Consider the following 23,026-nt stretch of genomic DNA (forward strand, 5'->3'; position numbering starts at 1 on the left):
TGGGTCTAGGTAGAAAATACCAAATCAATGGTTCCACAATATCAATCAATACTTAATGACTTTCATAATTAATCACCTTAAGTATAATTTCTGAAAGCTTTGGCCTTTGCAATTTCTAAGTCATGGAAGAAAGACCAAAGAAAAGTTACAGTTTTACTGAATGGAAATAATGCCTGTTTTAATTGTTTTCCTAACATGACAAATGCTAGAGATCCTCAAGATTGTTCCATCCTTCAAGTTTTGGAAAACATGAGGCAGGAAAAGCATACAGATTCTGCTACTCTGTAGGAATACAAATGAGACACTTTTAAGTTTTCATATGTTAGCCTGATGCTCACAGAAATCCTGTCTCTTAATTTGAGGTAAGAAATTTAAAATTTTGTCAAATAGATTTAGAAGTGATTATAGCTATAAGGTCAGAGGAGTGGTCAATTAGTAAGTGTCTATAGAAGATCTACTTGTTCTTTTCCTAGCCATTTGTTTAGAAATTTAGAAAGTTAAGAAAAAATATAAATAGACTTCATATTTTAACAGATATTGAATAGTTGGATAAAAATCCATTAAAATACTGCATTAAAAGCAAAGGATGAGAGAATTCTGCAATGACAAGTTTTTGGAAAGTCAGATCCTCGCCATATGAAGCTATTTCTGGTTCAAAAAAGAGATCTTTGCTACACTGAGAAACTGAAAAAAATGGAAAACCTGATCTGAACAACCACCAGCACTGGGATCTGTCCAAGTTTCCAACCACTGTTTATTTCTGGAGTACGTCTTTGGAAACAGGGTGCTGGTTTCTAGTGGTCAACAGGATTATTGCACTTTTAGCTTCCTTTTTCTGTCATTCTGTTGTTCCTTAGTGACTATGAAAGTCTGGTCTACAGGTAGAGATAATTGATTCATATATATATATGTGTGTGTGTGTCTATATAGCACATTTGTATAAAATGGCTTTGTATGGGAAGAATCTATCCATGTGTCTCTGTGCCCATAAGTCTCTGACCAATTTACTAACATTTACATTTTAGTTACATTATATGCTTGCTACTTAAAAACATCTTTCTAGTCTTCTCCATTATTCCTATGCTTTTTCCAGTCTCCATCCTTTAGAAAAACTGTGGAAGAGCCTTGCTTTATATACACAAGAGTACATTTTGATAGCTACAGTAATACAAAGCGTTAAAAAAAAGGTTGAAGAGCCTTTCTTTATATACAGAAGAGTACATTTTGATGGCAACAGCAACACAGTGTTGAAATTGATTAGTGGAAACAGTGTAAGTACAAAGAGCTGCATATAAGCGCCTTTTTTGCAGCTGATGTTTCAGAATACTCTAGCTGAAGAGTATTTTAGAAAATCACAGCTTCCCTTTACCCCTTGCTAAAAAGAAGCTAGTGGCAATAGGGGGTGTGTGTGACTGTCTTTAATGTTAAGGGGCATGGAGGTATTGATGGGTCAGCATCCTGAGCATCCTGAGCCCTCATTCAGGCAAAATTTGTATCAATTCCAAAAGGGTGTGCAGAAGCAAGACCCAGGGTTTGCCCCCAGAATTAGAGGGAAGCAGCAGGGAAGAGCAGGAAGCTGGCTGATGAGCGTTGTATGTTGTCAATTCTCACGTTTACTATGATAATCTGGATTCCACAGATAACACCTTGCAATGACATGGTCCTTTGCCATTATCTCTGCTTCTATGTTCTCCCTCTTCTTTCACATAGTGTGTAGCAGACAGAAACCCTTCAAATGTTCATGTAGGGTCAAGAGAGTACCAAAATGGCTCTGCAGATGGCTTTCAAATAACCATGGGACTGGACTCCATCTGGGAAACCAGAAAAACCTTATGGAAACCAGGCCTCAGGTCAGAACCGTCCCTGCCCAAAGTTGCAACTTACCCCAGGGAGAAGAGCGACATGTTTCTCTTGTTCCTGATGACTGCTTGGTTCTGCAAACAAATGTAAGGTAAGTACATTTCCCTTAATGAATGCACTGCAAAATGGAATCAGTATTTTGTCCTAAATGCATCAACCACAGAAATTTCAATAAATTGAGTCTGCTCTTTTTACAATGTTGAATCAAAATGTCAAACCAGCACAACTCAATTATAGGAGAGGAAATAAAGCAACGTGCTGAATACCAGCAAGTTATTTATGAAATACTTCAAATTGACAGTGCCGTAACTACCTGTGGGAAATGAGAACAGACAAGAGCACAGATTCAGCTGTGGGAAAATTGACTCAGAGCAACTTGTTTGCAAAGTTTCAAAATTCAATTTTAAACCCCCTCTGAGCTTTATAGACTGGTTGCACCCTTCAGTCTGATACTGGTTTTGCTAAAGAGTTTTTTTAGGTGCAAAGTGAGGGGAGGGAAAGGAAGAATCAGAATTAATGGATTTGGATTTTTAAAAAGGTAAAGGAACTTGATATTTTTTCAATGCAATATTGTTTTGCATTTTGCTGTTCTTAAAGATCAGTCACCCCAAAATCCTTTCTACAGAGGAGACAATATAATTTTTCTTTGCATTTTTAAGCAGAGGTAAGTACCTAATTCCTTATTTTAATGATGATGAGAGATAAGGTGCAGTGACTTTAATGTCACATGAGGTTGTATCTGAGTGCTTCATATTGAATGAAAAGCCAGATATTTCCAATGAAATAAATAGCTTTATTTATGATGAAGGCAACAAATTCAGAATCTCTCCACAATTAATGGGAGACATTAAGTAACTCCAAGAAATACATTTGGTATTCATGCAATACGTTGTTTTTTAAAAGTAATAACGACAGTTTGAGCCACAGTTGGGAAAACAATTAGTAAAGTTACTGGTTCTAATGACACAGGTCACCTCTGAATAATATCATTCTTCTGAAGGGCAAGTTATTAGGTCTGGTAATTTGTGAATATCTCCTATTTTTTATTTTCTCCATTGGCATGGGAAGGCAGGAGCTGGGAAAAGCAAAGGTCATGAGATCTGGTTAAATCTTTTGAAGAGCTGGGTAAAGTAGTACACATGTCCTGCAGATCCTTACCTCTGCACCTAAGGATGGATGTACTAAGCCTGAGCACAAGCTGGTGGCAAAGCTGGTACAATGCTGTGGTAGGACTGTGATTTTAAATATATATATATAAAATCACGATGTATCCGTATCATGATGCTAATCTCATGCTCCATGTGGGGCTGTTGGTGTGGTTTGCCTTGGTCTTGCTCTGCCTTGGCTTTCACTCTTTCCTCTGTCTCCCCAGGGCTGTAACGGTGCCCCATATGGCACCTTCACTCCAGCGGCAGAAGGGTTGGAGGCAAACAGCACTTTCCTTCTCTTCCCCATCACATCCTGCTCTCTTCCCAGCAAAGCAGCAGGCCAGAATTGACTGCTTCATCTGCAGTTGTTGGGTCCCCGGAGAGAGGTGTGCTCTAGAAGGAAATCCTGTGTGCTAAAAAGTAACTCTGCAAGATGGAGAAGTTTCCAGCAAGTACATTGTCTCCCTGTGATAGGATTGGGGTTTATCATGGATGATCGCAGTCCACCAGTGGGACTGGTTAGGAAAAAAGAAGTGAAATAAGAAAGTAACCCACAGTCCTTTGAATTTCTACTGACCTCTTCTTCAAAAGCTGTAATAGTGCTGTAGAGTGTGGGAGCAGTGCGACACTTGTTTGATATAAGCATCACGAAAAATTCAGCCCCGTCCACCTGTCCACCATTCTAAGTCTCAGTCTGACAACCACACACCATGGCCATGTTGATGACAACAGTGTGTGTGAGTCTGTGAGAGGCACAGATGGAGAGGAAATGCCTGGGTTTGTGCTAGAACTGAGGGAATAGATGCAAACACTGCTGTGAGTACCCACTTCTTATCCCACAAGAGCCAGGCTGTGAACTCAGCATCTGGCAGGGTAAGACCCACCCAAACTCCTTTCTGGCAGCTCTTGAGTTTCAGTCATGTTCTGGCACCGTTTTCACATTTTGGTTATGTGGAGAAAAAAATGCCAAAATTCACTCAGGATGATTTTACAGCAGAGAGAGTTTGTAAGATACGGTCTATAATGTGTGACTTCACTTCTCATTGACTAGATGGAGACTTGAGAGTACTCAGCCCTTTCCAGGATGGAGATCTAAAGAGCAGTCAGCAAGAAGTGGCATGCTAGCTCCTGCATAGCATTGCCTGTACCTAAGCTGCATTCATGCTGAGAAAATGTGGAGGTAAATGCACCTAAGCCAACACATTAGAGATGTTTCTTTTGTGTAAGAGACAAACATGGTATGCACCAATTGCATTTGTCATCTCATTTCTGTCCAGGTGAGAAATCTGAGAGTTCAATCTGAGAATGTGAAAACTTCATTCCTAAAAATCCCCACAATTTTTGATTGTCTAAAATGTGATTTGCTTTATCTGATGTAGAGTAATAGCTCATAATGCAGACCAAAGCATGTCTGTCCCTTTCAATAGCAGCAAACCTGGGACTGGAAGAAATTCTCACAGTAAACCCAATCCTCTCTCAAAGTTTAACTTTCCACCTCTGAGGAGTTAAACTACCACTTCAGAGACAGAAGCCTTTCCCTCTCAGATGTCCTGGTTTCACCTGGGATAGAGTTAATTTTCTTCCTAGTAGTGGGTATAGAGCTGTGTTTTGGATTTAGGATGAGAATAATGTTGGTAACACGCTGATGTTTTGGTTGTGGCTAGGCAATGTTTACACCAAGTCAAGTACTCTTCAACTTCTCACACTGCCCTGCCAGCAAGGGGCTGGGGGTGCACAAGAAGCTGAGAGGGGACATGGCCAGGACAGCTGACCCCAACTGGCCAAAGGGATATTCCATATCGTATGATGTCATGCTCAGTATATAACTTAGGGGAAGCTGGCCAGGGGTGCCACCATGGCTGGGGAACTAGCTGGGCATCGGTGGTCTGCAGGTGGTGAGCAATTGTGCTGTGCATCACTTGTTTTGTATATTGTTCTTGTTATCATCATCATCTCCCTTTTCTGTCCTATTAAACTCTCTTCATCTCAACCCACAAGTCTTACCTTTTTTTCCTATTCTCTCCCCCATCCCACTGGGGGAGGAGGGAGCGAAGAAACAGTGGTGTGGTTGCTTTAGCTGCCTGCTGGGTTATATCACAACAGATGTGAATACAAATCCCAAACCTGCAGCACAGCCCCACATCCAATATTAAGGCAATAAGTAGAAAGGATGAGACTATGAGGAAAATAAGTTGCTATAAACCTTCAAGCAACCAGGATGCACAGAGGATGGGGCTGGCATTCTGGGACTGCAGGGGAAATCTCTAATTCTTACATCATCTTCCCTTATGACTCTACTTTTCATTCATGAGTGGTGATTCACCATTGTCTCCTATTATTCTTTCTTCTGTGTATGAATTTAAAGCACCCAGTCAGTACGGAAAATACCTCTCACATAAATGTCATCTGCTCTGTGGAGAAAAACCAAAAAGAACATAAAGTTACAGCAAATCTGTGCCAGCCTTACTGGTGAGTAACATGCAAGTGATTTCCTTCAAGTTTTGATGAGTTTTTGGGTTTGGCTCTGACTCTTCACTTTGCTGCTGATTAGCATGTTAATATGGGTGGCAGTTAGAGTAAAGATCCCTCCAATACGTCACAACTGGAGAGCTTGTTCCACTTGAGGAGAATAATGTTCCTTGCAGGTTATCAACAGTCAATGTTTCATATTTATCAGCTTGGTAACAGTAAGTGGTATGAGGTGCTGAAAAGTCCTCAGTGGTAGCAGTAACATTTCAATAAAGTAATTTTCTAACTCATTCAGAAGACCACAATATCTTAAATAATTAAAAAAAGAAGTGGTAAAGTGGTTGTACTGAGCAGTCACTCTGTAGTGTTAGACAGGGAATGTGGAATAATACTTTAACTCACTTGGTAACTGTTAATTTTGAGGCAGGCAAAAATAAAACCATCACAAAAAATGACGCTTTGTGCAGCTGCTTGCATGTCTTTTTGGAATAGCATGAGTAAGCATAAAATATCCCAGGACAGAGAATAATGATAATGCAGATCTCTGTTCCAGTGATGTAATGGGACTAAATTAAATCTGGAAGTTACACCTGGGGAATTCAAACACCAACAGAGAGAATTCATTGGCGGATCATTGAGCTGTATCTGAACAGTGCTCAGCAACCGCAGCTAATCCCACCCAGTAACATACAGGAAAAGGAAGAGGGAAATAGAGGAGCAACAAGCATGCACAGCAGGGAGGATGGAGTGAGAAAGGACTCTCTACAGCATCTATCAGACAACAGAAAGCCTGTGGAAGGCATTGGTCTGTCTGGTCATTTACACCAGAGATAAAATCTGTAAAATTGTGCTGATATGTCCTGTCAAGGACACTGGGCAATAGACAGCCAGGTCCAGCTTTATCATAATCTCTAAAAAATTCTGGCATTCAGGCTTGTTTAGCACAAAGTTGTGAGGCACAATTCCAGGGGTACACCATCTGTTTTCTTGGGGTATTTGAAAAGCACGTAAAGAAAGAGGAAAAGAAGGACCAGGTGAGACAGAAAGATTCTCCACCTAGGGCTTATTGATTCAGGGAGGATGCAGATGTGCCGCTGAGCAAAAGAATTCTGTGCAGGTTGCTTTCATGTTATCCTCCTGCAACTGCCAAAGCTCCTGCTATTGTACTCAGCAATGCTTGCATTACAGTCACCCTTGTGACTTGCTTTTAATGGCAGATCACACGACAGCATGACACATTGTCAAGTGTTCATGTCCAAACATTCACGCACTTCTGTACCTTTTCTAGTGTCTAATGTGGCAAGAGAAATGCACAAGAAAGATTTTTGGGAAAGTTATTTTCAGCCTTACAGATTTCAAATTCTTCCTTCTTTCTGCCTCAGGAGGGAACAGTGTTTGTACAGATTTCAAGTCTCACAGCATAAGATGATTCAGGGAAAAGTATTTGGAGTTTTGGCTTCTGGCTCATACCTCCCCTAACATTTACACTTTTCCAATTTGTCCTTCTCTTTCAGGAACACTATGTTCAGTTCAGTACCTAAAACTCTGGGGTTTGACTGGAAAATGTTGCACTAATCCCTGGTAACTTTTGGAATCTAAGCGGTTTTTTAAAGTACGTCTTGAAACTGATTTGTAATACGAATATTTTAACAAATGTTTGGGTAACACATAGGCTTTTGAGTCTAATGACTAGGAAGAATAGGATCCCACAGTATCAAAGACACATAGCAGCCTTTTACAGAACAGGTTTTTAAGAGACAGGAATGCTGCACATGCTTAAGAAAGGAACTGGAAGGAAACACCCAGGAGCACACGTTTCTCTGGCAGTTAAGCATAAATTGAGCCTGAGAATTAGATCAGTGTTATCCATTATTTTGTACTAATGAGAAACATAAGATTAAAAAGATAGTATCTCTTAATAAAGCAAAAATATAATCACAATCATTGTTTCTTATTTTAATACAAGGAAATACAGTAGTTTCATGGTGCAATTACATTATTAGAAGCAATTTAAATGTCATTTCTCTATAGAACATAATTAATACATGTCTAATATACCAAGTTGTTGTTGGATCTTGTGCTAATTTCATTTTCAAAACACAAGAACTTTAAACATAGAAACCTTGAAACCCTAAGTACCCTCTAACTTTTCAGCAGTTTTACAGAATATCGCTTGCTTACACTGAAGCGATAACTTCTCACCTCACTGCTTCTGCTGTGACTGTGGTTCCCAGGAGCTCTGAACATCATATCCTAAAACCTAAGAGTGCCATTAGACAGGACTGTAAGCATTTCTTAGACTTCTGCTGTCTATATTGATTCTGTTCCCTTTCCTGCACTTCAAAATCCTTTGCTCCATAAGGAGCATTCCATAATGGCAGTACACAGACCTCTCAGTATGGAGAAGGATCCCCAGCAGCATGGGGCAGCTTAGTCCAACAGCTGTGGATGGGTAATAACAAGAAAAATACACATAAGATACACATAGCTGGTATGTAACCAGGAACTTGGCTGGACAGAGGGTTAGAGATGGTGGAATGAGGGATTCAGGTAAATATAGACTTTTGGGTTATTGCTATCACAATGGAAGGAATCTGGCTTCTCCTGTGGATCACTTCTGCTTCCTACTTTGAGTTGCTTTGAGGGGAGACAGTTGCATTTCAACTGCCAAGGGCTCGTAGCTGCAGGTTCCACTTCGTATATGTTGATTCCCTTTCTGCTGTGTACCTGCATCCTTGGCAGATGATGTTTGTAAAGCTGGACTTCTGGGGCACAATCAATAAGCAGGTCACTAGTGCCAGACATTAGGCAAGGTGGCGTAGCGAGAACGAGCTGCTCTTCCCCAGACAGCAGCAGCATGCTCCAGCCAGTCGCAGCTTTGCCGCCTAGTGCGACAAGCAGAAAGCTGGACCCTCACTGAATATATTCAGACATTTTTCTTTTCTGCGTACTGGGGCTGAACGAAATACTTAAGGACTACTAGGCAAGCATCGCATGCCCCAGCCAAATTAATTTCCTCTGTTTTCCATAGTATTTTTCAGCAGCTAAAAGTAATGAGAAATACTTGGTTACTGGTATTTTCAGCTACATCTATTCAGTCTTCCAGAACTGAATGGTTTAGCTGGATGCTAGAATATCAGAGCAAAAGCTTCCTCATCCATTAGTGCACTGAGACCAGCTACACTGACCTTCTGCTTCCATTGGGAGCTCCTGTAATATCTTTCAAATATTTTTCAAGTCTGTGTTTAAACTCCTAGGAAAATACACACTTGAGTCTCTCTTGGACAATGCTGGGTGGCCCTGAGCCTCCCACTCTGCATCTGTGATTCAGGAGTACTTCTGTCAAGTCGCAGCTGTACGACGAAGGATCCTGATGCTGCCCTTGTATGCACCAGTGTAAGTTGGCCTTGGTTCTTTAAACCCCCCTGGTATGAATGGCTCTGCGTCTTAACTAAGTATTGCGATCCTTCTAAATTAGTCACTTTTCTGTCTCCTATGCTTTATTTTCTCAAATAACTCTTAGCACATATTTGCACTGTGGGGATGTATCAAGGTCTGGGCCAGAATGTCCGCTCTGTTGTCCTTGGTGCTGTCTAGTCCCACCCCATTCCCCAGCCCTTCCAATATGTACAAGAGTAGACAGAGAAAGGAGTGTGGGGCTTTTATAAATCCACTGAGTTAGAGTTTTTTGGGGAGAGGGAAAAAGGAGTTACTTGAAGTACTTTTATACAAAGGAATAATATTTTTGTCACCAGTGTTTGATGCGCCTACCACTTTTGAAGTACCAAAGTCTCATAATTTACAGGAAATGTAGAATTACAGTAATAATCTTTTCATTCAGAACTTTCTATTCATCCAAGGACATCCTAAATACCTACTTGAAACTCAAAAGCACCCAAGCGATACATGTGAACATATAGGAGGAGAGGTCTACTGGAACACCCACAGTATGTAGGTGTTTCACTGCAGTTGACTTTGGGGACATTAGCACCTAGATGCCTTGAGACACCCTTAGGTGCTTACCTGTGTCCTTCCTGTCTCAAACATCTCTTCAAAAACTCATCTGTATGGGTGATGGGATGGTGGAAAATCCGGGGAAGATAAAGCTCCTCTAGAAGCTTGAAAAATGGGATTGTGAACTCTTTTAAAAGGTACTTTGATTGTTTTTCTGTGCCCCGGTCTCCCCATTTCTAAACAGAAGTGAGTGATCCTATGTAAGCTATAGAGGTAATGTTTAGTAGTCAAGTACTGTCTGTTCCAAAGTGCTTTGCTCCTGAACCCAGTCATGGTTGCTAAGTGACAACAACCTAATTGTCTCTCATAACTTTGACTATGCCAAGCATTTAAAAGCAAGAAAGTGAAGTGCTAAGGACAATGCAGCTGTCCATATAACAAACCAGGTTTGGTACTCATCTGTTTTCTAGAGCAAAGGTATTTGTGTGCTGTTCTTCTCCAGTAACTTTATTATTCCCAAAAGTATTATAGAGAATTGCATTAATGGCCATGGAAATAATAACAGGAAGCAATTACGTTCAGCAAATAGCAATTACTTCACCTTCCCAAATTTGTTTGTGACCACACCTGGCCTTAATGCCAGATTTATAACAAACATCTTTCTGGAAACTAAAAAAGAACAGATATTGCTTGCTGTTTGGTGGGGAAGGCTTGCAAATCTGCATGCTAGGGTCTTTTCCCCAAGGACACAAACAGTTGCTTAAAAATCTCATGATTTTTGTAAACATCTCATTGTATTGTCAGGGGAGGCTTAGGACTGCTTTTTATTTGTGACTGGTAGCTTGGTGTAGACAAAAATGCAAAACACGAGGGCCTGGGAAGCAGCTTGAATCCATGTGAAAACTGGGACTGGCTTGGTTTCACTTGAGATAATCCACTATGTTGCTGTTACTTTCCTATCTAAGGACTTTAAAGAAGGTACCTATGCAAATATCAATTTAGGAGAAAATATTACAGGGCAAAACTGTTTGCTGTGTTAGCATATGATTGTTACTATGCAAACTGGTCAAATACTGTGGCATTAACAGCACTAAAATGTCTCACAAGACATTAAATGTCTAAAGATCAAATTCTTTAACTTAATACTGTGTATAATAGCTTTCCTCTGTGTTCCTTTTGTTTTTTAAGCAAGACTTGTACGTTATCCAGTACTGCTTGATGAACTGCGCTTTTTTAATCCAAGGTGCCTGACCTAGAGTGAAAATTTTCGTTGATAAACAACTACAGCAGTGTTCGGCTATTCACAGCAGTATTCCTCAATGTCGCTAATATTCATTAAACCTGGCAGAATGAGAAATCCCTAAACTACTAATTACCAAGGTACTGTGCCGTTCACGTAAGTAAACTAGAAAACATTTTGTCCTTGTTTTGTACTAGGAAAGATGGATGGCATTGTCTGCTCTGTTTGTGTTCTCCAGTGCAAGACCAGCACTGGAAAATAACCAGGGGTATGCTAGCAAGGGATGCTTTCATCTAGCCAGGATGAAGGTGTATAGATGGAGGATCGATAAGAATCGACGCCCTGTTTCCCACCAAGCTTCCACATTCAGATGTGTTCTTCAGGGAGTCCAGAGAAGTATGATCCATAGCTGGAGGCTGGAGTCAGCACAGCCACACAAACCCAATACACAGGCTAAGAAAACAACAGGGAGTGCCCACTAAGTTGGCTCGCCAAAATCTTCCATATGTACGTGGTAGCCCAGATTCTGTTTGCCATGACACAAGTACATCCCAAATCCATAAGATGTGTTTCATCCCTATAGCAACTGTATTTTCTCTGGAGAGAGAGCTCTACAATGTTAACTAATGTTGATGTTTTTCACTGCTACTTATTTCTAGTACAATGATTTATGGTCCTGGGCCTGATAGCCAGACTAAGTAGATTCCCCATGGGTTTGCTTGCTGAGAACATTTCCCCAGCCTTGAACAGCACAACATATAAACAGAGTATTAAGGCCAGATTTGCTTTCAATCTCTGGTTCACTCTATGTGCCAGCGGTTTGGAGGAATAATTGACGTTACCTTGATATCTAAGGGTCTGCCTACACATTTTTATGAGCAGACATGATCTCACTCTGTGCTTGCTAGGAAAGTACCATCTCCAAACAATGGATTAGCAAAGCCCTGACTCTGTGCTGATATCTGCGTTTGCTCAGCTTCAGGACCGTGCTATCATAGCTGAATGGCTCACAGCCAGCTGGAAACACAGGCTGGGAGAGCTGAGGAGAGAGCTGGAGAAGAGAAAAGAAAGATGGGCCAGGCTTAAGGAAGTTGAAGTGAGGTTTATAAAACAGACTGTAGCCTACTTCTCCACCAAACCATGTGAATTAAGTGCTTTGCTGCATCTCCAGATACCTGAATGTAATTCAAAATCTTGCTTAATGTGAATTAATGAGATTGGAGTCAGAATTCATCTTGCTAGGTGCTTTCTTTAAATGAAATATAACAACTGTACATACCAATTATCATAGAAACTGTATCATAACTCCCTCAGCACAATTCCGGCATATGTTCCTAATGGTTTGGTGATTTGGATGGTGCAATGCTGCAAGTTTGGGCACCATGTGATTTTTAAGTGATATACAAAAAGTATGCGAACTGGCATTGTACGCACAGTGTCTTCCAATACCCATTTTTCAAATAGCACTTCAGTTCTCCAGTTTTGTTTATGTGGCTCAGAAAGGTAAAGGACTGAAATAAAACAGCTTTTCCAACAAAGCCATGTAATTAAAACCTGACACTCAGCCACCAAAGAATTCCCCAGTGGCCAGATGATGAAAACTGAAGAGTGTTGAGGGATATTAGTGATGTGCTAAGTCATATCTGGCTCCCAAATTCGAAACAGTCAGAATTAGTTGAGGAAACAAAATGCTTCATTCAAGTCAAATTTTAAAAGATACTGAATTATTAGAGTGAAGTAAATTCATGGGAAATGTGAAGGACAGCTGGGAATGTAAATTGATTAGCAATATGGATATGTAGATCATGAAAACCAAATTGTTCAACAAAATTGTAGCACTGTTGGGTTTTTTCCTCTTCCCAGACAATTAACGAATCAGATCACGTCTCCATTTTACCACTGATGAAAAAACTGAGAAAGTCCCTTTCTGATGTGCCAAAGGATTGCAAGAGGAGGCATCCAGTTGTAAAGCCTGGGTACTGCCATTGACTCATGCACACTTACCACTGACAACTGCTCTCCATTACCTCCCTGAATACACCAGGCCACTGGCTCTCAGTACCTAAATTCTCCAGATTTGCTGGGATTTCTGATCACCATTGTGGACTTTGTCCCCAGAATGAAATAAAGAACTTGAAGCACAAATGATGGGTATGATACTGTACCTAGTATTGCAGGGCTAGTCAGAAAGTAGGATACTTTATTCCTAAATTTATAAAACTAGCTTTAATTATCAGGATTTTAATGCATCTGCCAGATTACGTCAAGGAACGTGCAGTCCTCCTATGGGACTGAACCAGCACCCTCCAAAGATGAAGACTGAGCTGTTGCAAGTTATGCTAAAAATGTGACCATCTTTAACGTTGGGCATAAAGTTCTTATCCTCTAGGGGAAAGGCACAAGAAAGCTTCTAATACCCGATGACTAGTGAGTTACATCCGCAGGAACTAACGTCTGACTACGATCCTTTCACATTACCCAGAATCTTACTGGAAGGAGAAGAAAGCGTATCATTTCAGTAGCCAAACAGTATAAATAATAATGAAGTTATCCGTTGAACAAACTACTGATCCTTAATGTGTAGATGTACATTTTGGGAATATGGGAGTTTTTAAAATGCTTGCTAAGTGTATATCAAGACTCCACAAAAGTGATTTCATCTTTATTTTATGCAATGCAAATGTAATTCAATTTTGCTATTCATATTCCCTGTTCAAGTGACTAAAAAAAATCTTAGACTTTTAAAAATTATAGTATTAGCATGAAGAACAATAGGCATCTTTCTTTTAGCACCATGGGAAAGCTGCAATAACCATTTCTTTAAAGAAAAGACATAAGTGCCATTAATCTAAATTACCAGTGAGCAGGTGAGGAGGCTAGCTAACAAATCGTTTATTGTTATAAAATAAAAGCATCCTTTTATCCTTAGCATCACCATCAGTGACACTGGGATAGTTAAGAACACATTAAGAAGTTTAAGAACCAAGTTCACTATTCCAATTTCTTTGGCATGATCTCAGTGACTTTGAATTATTTCATCATGTCCATGTGGTAACTTCCTTATACAACTCTGCTCCTAGTCTCTTCTGGGAACCCTCCTCTTACCACGTTCTTTCTTTTTGACTAATGCTTTGCCATGGTTTGTCTCCCAGGAGCTTGCACAGATCTGGGAGGAGACACCTCTCTTGTACAAGAGTCACAGTCTCCCACTCAACAATGTTTGTCCCTAGACTTGGTGAATCAGATTTTTGTAATCATTTCCACGAGTTGGCGTGGTAGAGCTATCAGCCTCAGCGGTCTTTTAATTCTCTGTAGTTCCTCTTGGAATACTTTTTAAACCATGCTGTTCACCAGGGAGCCAGTAAAACACTTGAGCAGTTTTGACTGTCATTCTCTCCAGCAGAGAACAGCCCTGGCACACTCAGGTGCTGCCCCCCTCCCTGTACGCTCCCCCACTCCCTTCACCTGCCTTCAGCCAGAAAGAAATAAAAACAAGTGACAAAGTGAGATGGAATCATACAATGTTCTAGGTGAAAAAAAAAAATTAAAATATGAACTACACTAATTTTAAGCTTACATTAGCAAAGAAACCCCACCGAAACCATTGCCCACCAACCCAAACCCTGCTGTACAAGCAAAACAGTTACAACACAGCAAATATGTGTAAAAAGGCAAATCTCTCCCAGCATCAGTTGTGGACTATAACATATGGCTTTCCATTATGGATTCCTCTGAGAGTCCTGCAAATTAATTGCAGTTAGCAACTACCGCTACAATTAGTCTCTTATTTTTTAAAAGACTAGGGTTTTTCTCCATTGCATAATTGGTAGCAATGATGTTAATCGATGGGGCCTCCTTTCAGTTTGCAGTTCTAGTTAAGGACTGCTATGGATTGTCGCATAAATAGAGCACTAGACAGGAGTAGGGGTTCGCATGTGTTTCTTTTGTTAAAAGCAAAACCCAGTCAAGGGAAAAACAGCCCAACACAAATTTTACACTGGCTCCCTGCAGTGTAAACTCATAGAACAGAAGATGTTCGTTCAAACTAGTAATTGAGGAATGGCAAGGAATAGACAAATGTAAACTTTTCAGCGGTGTGCCTGTGCATGATTCCGTATTCATTTCAAACATCAGAATTGCTGGATTCAGAATTGCTGAATTTCCATCTTGAACTCGTGTGAAGGTTCATTTCAATCCAGCAGCTACCTCAGAGTGCCCACTATAAGGCGCTTTGCAGGAAGGAGGTTAAAAAAACCAGTGGTAGACGGCTAGGGAAGAATAACAATGTGCCAATGAGGGAAGTAAGTTTCTTCTTTAATCTTCCTGGCTTTGTCCTGAAAGCAAGCATCTTGCTTATATTTTGTAAAACCAAGCAGATCTTTTAAAAGCAAAGTAAAACAGACACAGCTGCAAAGGGTAGATGTGTCTCATCTTGTTTTAACTATCTAAAAATTATCTGGTTTCAGCTATTTGTCCGCACTTCTCCTGTAGCCAATGGAAATAATTGACAGTAACCAGCACTTGGCAATTCATCTTGGCCCAGGAGAGATATTTCACCCTGCAGCAACACGTGTTCCTGCCATTTGCTGTTGGAAGGGACCCAGGCAGCTGTCTTGGAGCAGGGGCCTGCCTTTCAGATATTTATAGGCAGGTGAGACAAATCCCAAATGGCAAGTCTGCAAAGTGCTTACCACTAACAGTAGGTGAACACTGAAAAGCAGAGAGATGCATAAAGATTTTGTCCATCTCTCACAGTTCCCACAAATGTTTATGGAAGATGCCAAATGCAGATCAACTCACACTTTGCTAAATATACTGTATTGATCCTACATCACTGAAATCAGCAGAAAAACACACAAGCAAACATCCGTTGGTACTGATACGAGTAAGCAAGGATCCAAAACTACCCATCATAAAAGCTGCTGGTTACTTTGCCTCATGATGCTCTCCTTGCTCCTACTGCTCTCCAACAAAGCCATCAAACGTTTGATCAGTGCTAGGAGGGAGGTGGCTCTGGTACATGGGTGCATCTCCAACTGAGAGTAGCTGTGGGGAGGCATTTAACATTGAAACCAAAAGCGGTGTGTGACATCCTAGCAGAGCTGTGGGATGGCATCACTGCATGTTAGACTATAATGAAAATCTATTGTCTAAGGAGGTGCCTCAGGCTCAGAAAGGTTGAAACGTTCATGCAAACTGGAGGTGGCTATTTTAGCAGAATATGATCCAGACATTGCATTGATTAAATGTTTTTTGCCTTTTGAATGGAAGAAATGCACTAAACCATTTAGTCATTGCTGAAACACGTACCAAAAAAAAAAAGAAAAAAAAAAGAAAAAAAAAGAAAACCAGTTAATTTGCTAGGAACATGAAAATTCAAGACAATCTTCCTTTTTAAGAATCGCTATTATCCTTTACCTGCAAAGTGTCTCTCTGCTTATCTGGAAAAGTTTTGAACACCCTAGAAGTTTTGGCTGCTTTAAGGAGTTGTTCTGAAATGCAAAGAGCGTGTAAAAAGCAATGTAATGGCCTGCTCGAAGAAAGAACATTTTGTCTTCTGACAGTCAGATTCTGACGATGTTGATCAGAGCAAAACCTTTGAGCAAAACTGGCCTGCTTCACTGAGTTTCTTTTACTAGCTCTTGTCCATGGCAAAATGGACATTTTATTTTATAGATGCGCATTACACTTATTCTTACCTGCCATCTGCAGTTTTCACTGCTTCTCATTGGTGATTATTCCTCTTGAAAGGAGAAGATCAGGCAAATTAATGGACAGCATTTGCCACAAATGCTTCCTCCTTTTCCTTTAGGACATTCCTGAAATGCAAATGATGAGAACAAGCAATGGTTCAATACTCTTTATAAAGACAGTTGTTTGTGTTGGGGTTATTTAAACTCTATCAGCTAGCCAGATAGAGATAAAATCTTTGTAATTAATAAACACATCTGGCTTGGATTTTGTAGGACACAGTCTGATAATATGACAGAATAAAAGATTGGTAGCTGACGTGGGCTTTCTTCCCAGCCAGATTTGACTCTTGCATTTAAAATGCATTAAGTTGATTTGTCTTTACTGAAGGCTGAATTCTGACTTGAAGCACAACCTGTGGGCCAGATTCCCTTAGGTCAGAGACTGGATTTGAATGAGAAGGGGTGGATCAGCATCCACTGTATAAATACAGTTTATGGACCCTTACTTAAACTATCAATTTGTCTCCAATAATTCAAAATTTGAAGCATGCAAATTATTTTCTGAAGCCCCCAAATGAAAATGGGTCTTGGGTTTAACATAAACCCTAATCTAAAACAGGCAGCATTTCATGAACAAGCATAATTGCGTTGTGATGAAATCTGAGCTAATGGAAGAGGTTATCACTGTAAAACCTTACTGCTCTGAAGGGCATGTCTGCTTCTGCTCTGCAGTCCAGCATCTCCTCCTCCCAGGTGATGGAATTCCATTGTAATCCTAAATCCTGGCGTTGTATAACAGGACAGTTGCATGCAGGAGGAAGCAGCGGGGGCGTCAGTTTGAGGCAGAGAGCCGTTAATGCAACACTGCCCAAGGGACTCAAGCAAGAGCAGACCTGAGAGAGCACCTCGGCAGTTCTCAGCCCTTCTCAACCTCTTCTCCACTGTGAGAGAAGAAGGTACATAAACCAGAGATACAGAGGAAGGAATCATGTAAGACATCTGTAGCAGATGTGGGAAACAACCCCAAATTTCCTGACTTTCCAGGCCTCTGCAAACATGAAAAGCCCGTATTTTCCTTGGCACGCTTTAATACAATTTACACTCTGAGGGGTGTTTTTCTTCCTCCAGGATCCCAGTGCCTGTTAGGACTGCCTACCTGCCAGTGCTGGCTTGGAGCAGGCCAGGTTTCAGCGGTTCGACTGCTCACAGCTGCCACCTGGCAGCTCCACAGAGCGTTCTGAGAGAGACAAAGCCAAACTTCCCCAAACTTAATCTCATTACAGAGATTTTAATAATTTTTAAAAAGTGCAGAATTACTACACCATGGTGCTGTAGCAGAGAGCTTGCCTTCAGTTCTCAGCAGGGCCACAGGAGTTGCTGTGCTCTCTGAGGCCAGTACTTCATCTGCTCCAGAGGTCTGGCTCCGGAAGCAGGTGGGATTAGCTCCCTCTAACAGGACTACCACAGAGAAGACTCCTGGGAGACTCAGAGGAAGTCATTACCTTTGGGGAACTGATTTAAGCACAGTCTTTTGCATCCTTTTCATGTTTCCCTTACCTAAGGTAATGACCATTCTTATTATCCGTGATAATAGACAAAAGGGACTTTTTGCTGGAGAATGCTGTGCCTGAGAAAGTATTATTTAAAGCCTTCCCAGAGAGCTGGTGTATGCATGTACAGGCACATTGCATTTCAAGCATTCTCTTACTGACACATGCTTCCTTAGCATTGAGATGTTCCATCTTGGCATGCCCAAAAGGCAAATGTTTTATGCAGGACGAGCTCTTCACTGAGTCTTTGCAGTACCCAGAACCATAGGTTCGAGGTGAGTGACAAGGAGTCTTAGGCTTTACTACAGTAAGAAGTAAAATACTGTAACTTAGTAAAACAGGGCCTCAGTCTGGCCAACTGGAAGGCCAAATCCCTAAATTCCAGGTGCTGTGAGAAGTTGTTTTTCTTCCATAATCTTTATTCTTTCCCTAGTTGCACACTTTTATTCGGTTTGTTTGGGAGATGCTCCTTGATGAACAAAACACACATCTTAGCATCCTTCAGTGACAAGAATTGCCATTTTGCAAGTCAGGTTCAGCCTGGGGGGAAGCAGCTTTAGCTGGAGGTTAGAAGAGCGGGACAGGAGGCTGTTGTGATGCAGAGGGATGCAGGGAAGAGCTGCTTGTGCAGAGGGCTCAGCCACTCCAGGCAGCAGTTATGGGGGGGATTAGTCCCTTGAGTAAACTCACTCTTAAATGGCTGTGGTGTTTCCATGGAAAGGTGCTTCAACTCTCCATCTGCATAAGCAGGGATAAAAGTCACCTCCCCTCAAATGAAGATCATGTCCAGTAGAAAGCTATTATGAAGTTGTTATTTCTGGAAAAGAAAAGCAAATCAGGTTTCCTAGCCTGATTTTAGTCCCATATGTGTTTTTAACTTCCCAAACTAGGGATTTCAATTGCAAGAACCTCTGCATGAAGTCCTCTTTTTCCCCTTGCACCTATGCTGACATACCCAGCTGGGCGCTGATGCACGGTTGAGCAGACAGCGGCTATGATTATGGCCCTGCAGTGTTTTGATAAGAGAAGTGCAGCAATTTTCTATGTCAGACTGTGATGCAGTATAAAAAGCCTATTTCTGTTAGACTATTTCAGCTTAAGTACTTGTGCACTGTTCATGCCAGCCTCAGCTAGAAAATAACACTGTGCCACATCATGAAAAATGTCTAAGTGAGGGCAAGCTGTTCCAAAAGCAAAAGCCAAGATACTCTGGACAGGTGTAAAACCACAACCACCAGCTCTGCTTTGAGATGGACCAGATGAAAAGACTTTGAGATAGACAAATGAGAAGTCCCAACGATATTGGGACTAATCTAAATTCCTGCATCAAAAACCTGTAGAAATGGGGATTAGTTACTATAAGTAGTTGCGAAGATGGAGCTAGTTGCAAACAGCAGTGCTGTACAGCAATGCCACTGCTGCAACGTGTTCCAGTTTAGCTCGAGTGGGGTGCCTGGCTCTCCCTCAGCTGTTGCAGGGAGCAAGGGCTTCTGCTTGCAAATTGGGCTCAGAGTTTTACAGCTCAGGACAAAACTCCTCCAAGACAGAGCATGTGTTTAAGCTGAGAGAGATGCTTTGCACTGTGTCAGTTTTGTGTGCTCCAGTTAAAATATTGCCAGATCAGGATGCTGCATTTTACAGATCCATGGTGAAGAGGTATATGATCACATGGTGGGTAGAGCTTGGGGCGATGAAGGGTGGTTTTGTTGGGAATGAAAAAAAAAAAGGAGTCAGCATTTAAGCGAAGGTGGGATGGAGAGAGCAGGGAGTGGCTTTCCCAGTGCAGGGAGCTCCTGGGCCTCCCTTTTTTGCCAGGAGCCGTGGGGCGAGGGGATCTGCATGCCGCGGGTGCTGTGTGCTGTGGGTGCTGCACACCTCAGCTCTGTGGCGGTGGGTTCACCTGGCTGAAAAGGGTGTGCTGCTGCTCACCTCTGCTCTTCCATCTGCAGCCACGATGCAATCTGCTGGGCTTCTTTTTTTTTTAATTTGTCTTTGTTCTGATTTTAATTTTTCTTTCTGTGTTTCCTCTTCTAGGTGTTTCCCAGCACAGAGGTCTAGAGCAGAGCTGTCCCTCCACTCCTCCATGGCTGTCCCGTCCCACAGCGGCTGCTTCTTAAACAGGAATTCAACTGAAGCAGCAAGTAGGTTTTGCATTCTAAAATCCTGAAACCTCCTCAGTGATTCTTTGCAGATCTCATTTATTTCCTGTGTTTATTACTATATGTGCGGTTTCGAAAGCACAACTCACATGGAAACATGCAGCATATTTAATTTGGACATATTCTCAGAGCTTATTTGCTGCAGACAGAACTTGCTCAAATGAGTAAAGAAATATATTTAATTATTTAAAACTTAGTGGGTTGTTTTGTTAGACACAGACATCACCCACAGCAAACATTTTTAATTCGCGGCTCTCTAGCAGTCATGTTACCTTTCTCACTTGCCTTACATTGAGGACAGTTAATTTCTGTGTTTATCCAGTCTACTTCAGATGTACACGATGTGCTAATGAAGAGAGAGAACAATAATGATGCTTAGCACTTATACAGCACTTATTCCATTTTGCTGCATAAATATTAACTGATGAATCTTTACAAGAGCCCCAAGGAATAGATTAATACTATTATCTTTCTATTTAGAGAAATAGAAGCAGAGAGGTGAAAGACAATAATAAAAATGAAACAGAAGTGCAAAGATGTACTTTTCTAAGCTTTTTTATAGCATATGAAGGAGGCTTGTAGAGGTTTTTTATAATTCTGCTTGCAGTTTACATTTCGGTGTAACAGGAGTATTGCCTTCCTCTGGCTTTACTGGGAACTTGACAAATGAGGAGCAGAAACATCTTTAGAATTTAACCAAAAGGTCAGAAAGTTAAACCGTCAGGGAGGATTTTTCTTCCAAATGTTTTATTTCAACAGGCATTAAAGATAGTAAAGACTTGCAAACAGAAGGGATAAAAATCACTTATCTCAGTTGGGCACTGCTTCCTCACCATTCTGCTTTCTTCAGAAGTAATCATCCTGCTCCACCATGCACAGCCCTGCCTTAGTACTTCCTGGGCTGCTTTTGTGTCCAGTGCAGGTCCCCACACCACAGTCCTTGGACCTGGGTTTTAAAAGTAAATTGAGCGAGAAAAAAGGGACCTGTTTTTGGACAGATGATAAGCACTGGCTGTTCTATCATCCAGCCTTTGAAAAACTCTCCAGTACTTTAGTGACATTGAATATACTTAGTTCCAAGAGCAGAAATTAATCCCTCCAATTATTACAATATTTCATTCTCTGGTAGCATTACTATCCTTGAAGAAACACAATACATAAGTGACTTTTATAGCTCATATTCCTTGAAAGATGCATTTATCCTTTCAAAACAGAGACATCATGTTCTTAAAATCCATTTTTAATTGAAAAGCCTCCCACTGCCTCCATACAGGTGTGGATGTTTTCTGATTACCGCTAATCAGACTTAAGGGCTGATGCATTTCCTGATCAAGAGAGGGCAAGATAAACTCATGCTAATGAAAGAGGGGAAGCAATGTTATTCTCAGGGGTTAAAATAAATAGGCTAATCCTGACTTTCATTGAGTTTGCAGGGAGTTAGTAAAAACTGATTTTAGATAGAGCATGTTCAATTAGATGCAATGCTTTTATATATAGACTATATAATGAAAAATGTGTTTATATACTTCATGATGTCTACTCTGCAAGTTGAGGTATGAGTGTCACCATGTCAGTTTGCCTCCTCCGTGTATGAAGTGTGGTGCTGCAGCATCTTGTGGATTAGCTTGTGGATAGCACAGTTGCACTTTGCTGCCAAACAAGCGGCAAAGATGTCACTACAGCTGATTTGCCAAGACAGCATTTACTAGTGGGTGAAAGGATAAGAGTTTTCAGGCAGTAATGCTAAAATGGAAAGTGTTTCAGCAGCACCATGGAGTACCACAAGCTATGAGGTAACCTGGAGTTGAGGGCAGATTCTAGAACCCATTTCCAGAGCTGAAGGTGGTGCTGAGGACCCTGCCCTCTGCTGTGATCATCAGTCCAGGTTTGTACTCCAGGTTCATTGTAGTAGCTATCTGAATACAGAAGATTTTCCTCCCCAGAGTCTTTTCTCTGGGGTATTAGCAAATGTACAAATATTACTTTGACATCATAGGTAGACCTGCCTTCTTCAGGTCTTCCCTTAATGTACACCTTGCATACCTTAGGTAACACATTGCTATTTCTTTTCTTATCAGGGCTGCCAGGATGCTTTATAGATCATGCACCATGAGAAACAGGTGTTGTGCTTACACCTTTGTAGAGTTGTGGCTTCCAGCTCATTGTAAACTTGGCAGTGAGTCTCTGCTGCTGAATTTGCTGTCTCTAGTAGGTAAGTGCTTTTTCTCACTTAATGCTCCTCTCTCCACCACACTTACTGTTAGTCCTGACACCGCAGCCATTTAAGGTGCAAAATACAATGTATGACCAGAGCCACTTTGAGAGTTCCTTGTTTTCAGTAAAAAAAATTTACCATTTTCTCATGTAGCTCTTGCAGCAAATGTTGCAGTTCACTTTTTTTAGTGGATTTTGCCATAGAAAATGCAGTTTTGGGGAGACTGCAACCATGCAAATCTGCACTCACAGGCCTCCTTAGAGCCAGGGTAGCGTCTGCCACGTGTAGACTCCTGCAATGTCTGCTGCCTTCTTTGATGGAGTTTTTGCTCAGACCAGTTTAATGCTTTGTATTTTTTGGTTCTAGAAGAAAAACAGTGAAATTACTTTCAGTGATGTCCCAATAAATTTTCATTTCAGTAAAATAAACCGCAGGCGATTGCAGGACGAAGAGGCTGTTAATAACTCACATTGTTACTTTTGATTTTTTTTTTTTAAAACACCACCTGCACAAAGTGCTGCACTTAAAACTGTTCATTTGATCCCAATTGGCCGCATTCAATCTCCTGGTAATCAGAGGAACCGCAAGCCCCCTCAATGTAATTTTATTTGCTTAAGTGAGCAAATACAAGCCTGTACTGTGTCAGTGTGGTCACATTGAACTTCACTGCATCTTCTAGTCAATCTGAACCATTCACAGGCAAAAATCTTTCTAAATCTTTCTCTTCCTTGCAGCTCC

General features: G+C 41.1%; 1 long non-coding RNA gene across 1 annotated transcript; it reads right to left on the reverse strand.

Annotated features, from left to right (window-relative positions):
- Nucleotides 1–5,349: 5,349 nt before the first annotated feature.
- LOC129209492 (uncharacterized) lies at nucleotides 5,350–19,975 on the reverse strand. Its single transcript, XR_008578093.1, has 4 exons — nucleotides 19,844–19,975; nucleotides 18,605–18,731; nucleotides 16,371–16,490; nucleotides 5,350–5,419 (listed from the first exon to the last, which is right to left on the reverse strand). It is a non-coding gene; the product is annotated as an uncharacterized LOC129209492 (long non-coding RNA).
- Between the last annotated feature and the right edge of the window lie 3,051 nt (nucleotides 19,976–23,026).

Source organism: Grus americana, chromosome 8 (genome assembly GCF_028858705.1).
Source record: "Grus americana isolate bGruAme1 chromosome 8, bGruAme1.mat, whole genome shotgun sequence".
Taxonomy (NCBI): Eukaryota; Metazoa; Chordata; class Aves; order Gruiformes; family Gruidae; genus Grus; species Grus americana.